The sequence below is a fragment of the Mauremys mutica genome, chromosome 12 (assembly GCF_020497125.1).
Source record: "Mauremys mutica isolate MM-2020 ecotype Southern chromosome 12, ASM2049712v1, whole genome shotgun sequence".
In the NCBI taxonomy this organism is placed as follows: domain Eukaryota; kingdom Metazoa; phylum Chordata; order Testudines; family Geoemydidae; genus Mauremys; species Mauremys mutica.
This window is the reverse complement of record NC_059083.1, coordinates 16,201,112-16,206,423: the sequence shown is the minus strand read 5'-3', so window position 1 is coordinate 16,206,423 and position 5,312 is coordinate 16,201,112. Positions and strand designations below refer to the sequence as shown.

Here is a 5,312-nt window from a genome sequence, read left to right as displayed (position 1 = left end):
TAGGTCCAGACTGTCATTTCGACCCTCAGGAGGAGTCCATGTGGAGTTCTTCTTCTTGTGCTGTTGGTGGGAGGGTAACTGTGTATCAGTGCGCTGTTCAGTGTAATCTCTGTTGCCCATTATCTCACCACTTAACTTCCACACACCCCCAACACACTCACACACACTCTCCTTGTCCCCCACTACTCAGAAGCAGCTAATCAAGCTCACACACCAGAATACTGTCTACACACTAAATATGCTTTAATGCACTGGAGGTGGAGGAGTTACAGAGGGAGGGTGAATCTGTGGATTCCCAGGAGGTTTATTAGCAGGATCCTTGTTAGTGAATCAGCAGGTGCTAGTAAGCACTGGATGCTCTTGTCTGCAGGGAGGGTTTCTTCAGGGGATTGCTCAGCTCTTCATTCACGGCCCCCCGGGCTGGGCACGTCCGGATTCTGCTCCTGCGGGACACACAGCAAGTGGGGTTAACAGCAGCAGGGATGAGCTCAGACTATGCAGCATCTGGTCTAGTTGCAAATGGGAGGGCAGACCTGCAGGGGAACAGGTGCTGCACGGGCTCAGTATGGGGTGCTCTCCCCTTACGGTCAGTGCTAATCCCTGTGCACCAGGGGGTGCTTTGCTGCAGAGAGAGGCATGGGGGGCTCAGCAGGGGACTGTCCCCGCACAATCAGAGCTTTCCCCAATACCCCCACATTGCTATATTGTAGCAGTAGAGGATGCTGTGCTGGTGGAGTTCCCGTGTTTTGTAGCATCTGTGAACCCCGGTATCCAATGTGCAAGGCTCTGTTCTGCCGCCCATAAGAGGTCCCCTGGCACACAGGATTCCCAGTGACTATTGGATTTTCCTTCGCTCCCTGTGCTACACAGTTAAACAGAAGCTGTGCCCCTCCCAAGAGTCAGTTGTGTTTCTTTCATTGCCTCTTTTCTCTTCAGTGACACTGCAGGCCACCTGCCCCCAGTTCCCTCTGTCATTGGATCCGTCCCTCTACTCCCACTCATCTTGCTGGGAATCCCACTCCAAGCTCAAGCTCCCTTAGCTGGAATGGGGGCATTGGGGTTGTGCTGGTACAGGAAACATGGGTGTCATCATCCTACCTAGTGAAGATGGGTCAGAACCTGTGGCTCCCTGCAGCAGATGGGTTCTGGAGTCCTCAGGGGATGTGAGATCTCCCCCAGGTAGGAGAATGGGGAACCTCTAGGAGGCCAGGAGATCTCATGGAAATGGGAATGTGATCTGGGGTCCTTCCCCCCCATGAGGTGCCAGCTCCAATCCAACCCCAGGAGTGGGGGGGGGGAGTGGCTGGCTCAGAGGAATGGGGAACAACAGACCGTTCCTCTCTAGGGATGCTGTCGGCTCACCCTGGTGATGCTCACCTGTGGGGCTCGGCTCCTTTGCGAGCAGTGATGCTAGGAGGCTGCAGCGTTGCGTGCGGGGTATCTCCTTAATCTGGGCCAAGTTTATTTTGATGTGGAAGAAGTTTTGCTTTATGGGGTCATACTGGGTCCACTTCCTTCCCCTGCCCTCATCCCCTGTGAGCATCCTGGGGAGAAATTAAACACACCACATAGAGGTTAGTACCTGGGCTTGGAAAGGCTGAGAACTTGCTCTGGCCAAAGTGTGACATCCTGGAGGCAGGGGTCATTAGGAGCCAATTTGCAAAGTTTGGCTCCTTTCCAAAAGGCTGCCATCCTTATTGTTTCCAAAAAGCATGGGGGAAAAAAAAGCTGCCCTAAGTTAAGATGGCTGCTTCCGCCTGTTCTCCTCATATGGGGTAACACTACAGGTTTCCTTTTATAAAGATGGCTGCTATTTCCCATTGATCTTGATGACATTGAAGCCACAGGCTGCCATGAGTCATGATGGCTACCATTGGCCTCCAGCCCTTTCCAAAGAGAGACTGACCCTAGGAAAGATGGCCACTGTTTCCCATTGTTTGGACTGGGACTGAAGCCACACTCAGGGAATATGGACTTCATTTGTGCTCAGAGAAATTGGGAAGGGCAGAGTGGGGAACTGAACAATATGTGTGTGTGGGGGGGCAGGGAAGGCCACTGAAGTGTTAGGGATTATGGGGGCACCAATAAAAGGCTCTAAACCGGAAGATTGTCTGAAGCCACCATTTGCCCTCATTTAAGATGGCCTCTCTCACTTGTTCTTCCAAATAGGACAATGTCACATGGTGCCCTAACCAAAAATGGCCACCATGTCCCACTGCACTCCATGAGATTGAAGCCACAAGCTGCCCTGAGTTGGCTGCAGTTTTGCTACAGCCCTATAGTTACCCAGGTCATCCTATTTACCCTTTTTATAAATGGGCCCAACATTTGCTATCATCCAGTCTTCTGGAACATTCCCAGTGCTCCAAGATGTATTGAAAATCAACATAGACAGGCCAGCAAGCTCCTCGGTCAGCTCTTTTAAAACACATGGATGTAGGGTGTACTAATTTAAAAATGTCTAACTTTAGTAGCGTCTATGTAACATCCTCCAGAGATACTAGTGGAATAGAAAAAGTGTTATCCCCATGCAATGAGACTATAGTATCTGGTTTTTCCCCAAATACAGAGCGGAATTATTTATTGAACAGTTCTGCCTTTTCTGCCTTACGATTGATAATTCTGCCATTTCCAGTTAGTAATGGACCAATCTCATAGTCAGAATTCTAGTTTCCTAATATATTCAAAGAACTCCTTATTGTCCTTAACTCTGCTGGTCGTAGATTTCTCTCTGTGTCTCTTTGCTTCTCTTATCAATTTTCTACAATTCCTAATGTCTGATTTATATTCGTTAATATCAACTTCCCTTTTCTTCTATGTGTTGGATATTATCTTTTTAATTTTCACAGCTGTTTTCTTCACTTCCCTAATTTGGGAGTGAACGGATCCAAACTGGGTGGTTAAGATGAGAATGGGGAATGTTTTAATTTTAAAGATTTCTTTTGGAGTCTTGCTTGCTTGTTTTTGGTGGAAGGGAGGATCTATTGGTAGCTAAGGCCAGGTGTACGCTTAAATGCTAAATTGCCACAGTTATCTCAGTTAGAGATGTGGAAAAAGCCACACACCTGACTGCCACAGCTGTGCTGACCTAGCCCCTAGGGTAGCTGTAGTTATGTCAATGGAAAGACGCTACTGTTAATTTCGCTTCTGATTTTTGGGCAGGTGATGTTCCTCCACTGCTGGAGCAACCCCTTTTGCTGCTGCAGGCTGTATTGACATGATGAGCTGACGTAGCCATGCCTGTATAGTGTTTGTAGCACGGACACATCCCCTAGCTAAAAGCCATGTTTCCTTGAATGAGGATGCGTGTATTTGTGGGATCACCGACATCCTGGTGAGGGAAGAAGGGAATTATCACTAGCTTGGACTCAGGGGGCTCAGATTTTACCTCCCTGAAGTAAGATCAGCTCTAGGTCATGGGCTTCAACCCATTAGATTAACTATTTCCCAAAGGGACCTGTTCTTTGCCATGGCATTGAGCCGGGTCTTCCTGGATGTTGTGTTCCCCTGGCCAAAGAGTGACAGCTGCTCTCCTGGTCTGGCTCAGGGGATCAGAGGATTGTGGGGGATTCCCTTACCCGGTCCTGGCGAACTCTGCATTGTACTGCATCAGCGTGCGGCTCAGGACTTCCTCAGCCTTTGTGTGCGTAGAGTTGGCTCCTGCCAGGGACCAAACAGTTCCGAACTGAAAGGGGAGCTCAGAGCCGTGTGGCACCCCTGTCCATTCTGCTGTAGAAAATACACTGGGGCGCTGGTCGAAGCTGTAGACAAACACGGGATTGCCGGCCTCTGCTGCCTGCCTAGCCACCTCGGCTACTGGGCACACAACGGCGTAGTCACCAACGATCTGTTCCATGGCCCATCGATACTGTGCCTCGCCCTGATCCTCCCCCTCCTGGCTGTACCACCGAGCCACAGCCTGGACGGCCTCTTCTGGTGCCCCTGGCACCAGCAGCCTCAACACCTGCAGCAGCTCCTCCATACCGATGTTGCTGGCGTTCTCCGGGTGTAAGGTGCGGGCACCGAAGAGTATTAGGTAGGAGCCTTCGTTGGCAGTGAAACCAGCTGTGATGGGTATAGGCTGGATCTGCTTAGCCTGCAGGAGTCTTGATGGTGAATCAGGGAGAAAATCCCCATCTGTTGTTGGCACAAAGGGCAGGCCCAGCGGCTTCCTTTGGTTCAAGACGGAGATGTCACGTTTGGGGAACTCCCCTGCTTCCTTCCCCTGCAGGCAGCCCACCAGGGCGATGTCGTCACCATCGGCGCAGCCTAGCAGCTGGCCCAGCCTCCGGCCTCTCTCCTGGGCCTCCTCGAGTGAAGTCCAAAACCATGGAGAGGTTGGGGATCCGCTCTGCATCATGGCGCGGGTGAAAAGGGACTGGCTTCCCGGGGACAGAAGATGGAAGCCGACTGAGGCAGCCCCAGTGTTGTGGCCGGAAAGCATCACACGGGCTGGATCCCCACCAAAGGCAGCTGCGTTGTCCCGCAGCCAGCGCAGCGCTAGGCGCTGGTCCCACAGGCCGGCGTTTCCTGGGGCGGCCGGGGGCAGGGACAGGAAGCCCAGCGCCCCCAGCCGGTAGTTCATGGAGGCCACGATCATTTTCTCAGTTGCAGCTAAGAAGCGCCCGTCATAGAGCTCGAGGGAGGCTGTCCCTCTGTGGAACCCACCGCCGTGGATCCAGATGAGGATGGGGGCTGGGTCAGGGGGCTGGGGCTGGGGCACCCAGATATTGAGGAAGAGGCAGTCCTCAGACTGTGGCATTGTGGGTGTGAATAATTTGGCCTCAGGGTAACCAGTAAGTGGAAACTGCAGGCAGACATTGCCGAAGCTGGTGGTCTCCAAGACTTGGCTCCAGGGCTGGTGGGGAAGCGGTTTCTGGAAGCGCAAGGCCCCCCACGGGGGGCTCGGCGTAGGGGATCCCCAGGAAGGCCGTCACTGTGCTGGAGCCCGCCTGGAGGCGCTTACCCCGGATGGGGCCGCTGGTGGTGAGCACCACAGTGCTGTTGTCATCGGAGCCAGAGCTGGGGCCCATCAGGGAGAGGAGGAGCAGGCAGGGGAGCGCAGGGAGTAGTCCCAGCATCACGGCAGCTGTAAGGGAACCCCCCCCCAAAGGGAGTTATAGGGAATGGGATTTGGGGTCTTTGCTTTCTAGAGGGCACTGGCTCCCATACAGTCCCAGCCACCTAAATAGAGACAGCAGGAGCAGGGGCAGCTCTAGCAATTTCGCTGCCCCAAGCACGGCGGCACGCCACGGGGGGCACTCTGGCGGTCGCCGGTCCCGCGGCTCCAGTGGACCTCCTGCAGACGTGCC

The 5,312-nt window shown here is 53.2% G+C and overlaps 1 pseudogene; it reads right to left on the bottom strand.

The window, feature by feature from the left end:
* Window positions 1–219: 219 nt before the first annotated feature.
* LOC123346185 lies at window positions 220–5,081 on the bottom strand (annotated as a pseudogene).
* Between the last annotated feature and the right edge of the window lie 231 nt (window positions 5,082–5,312).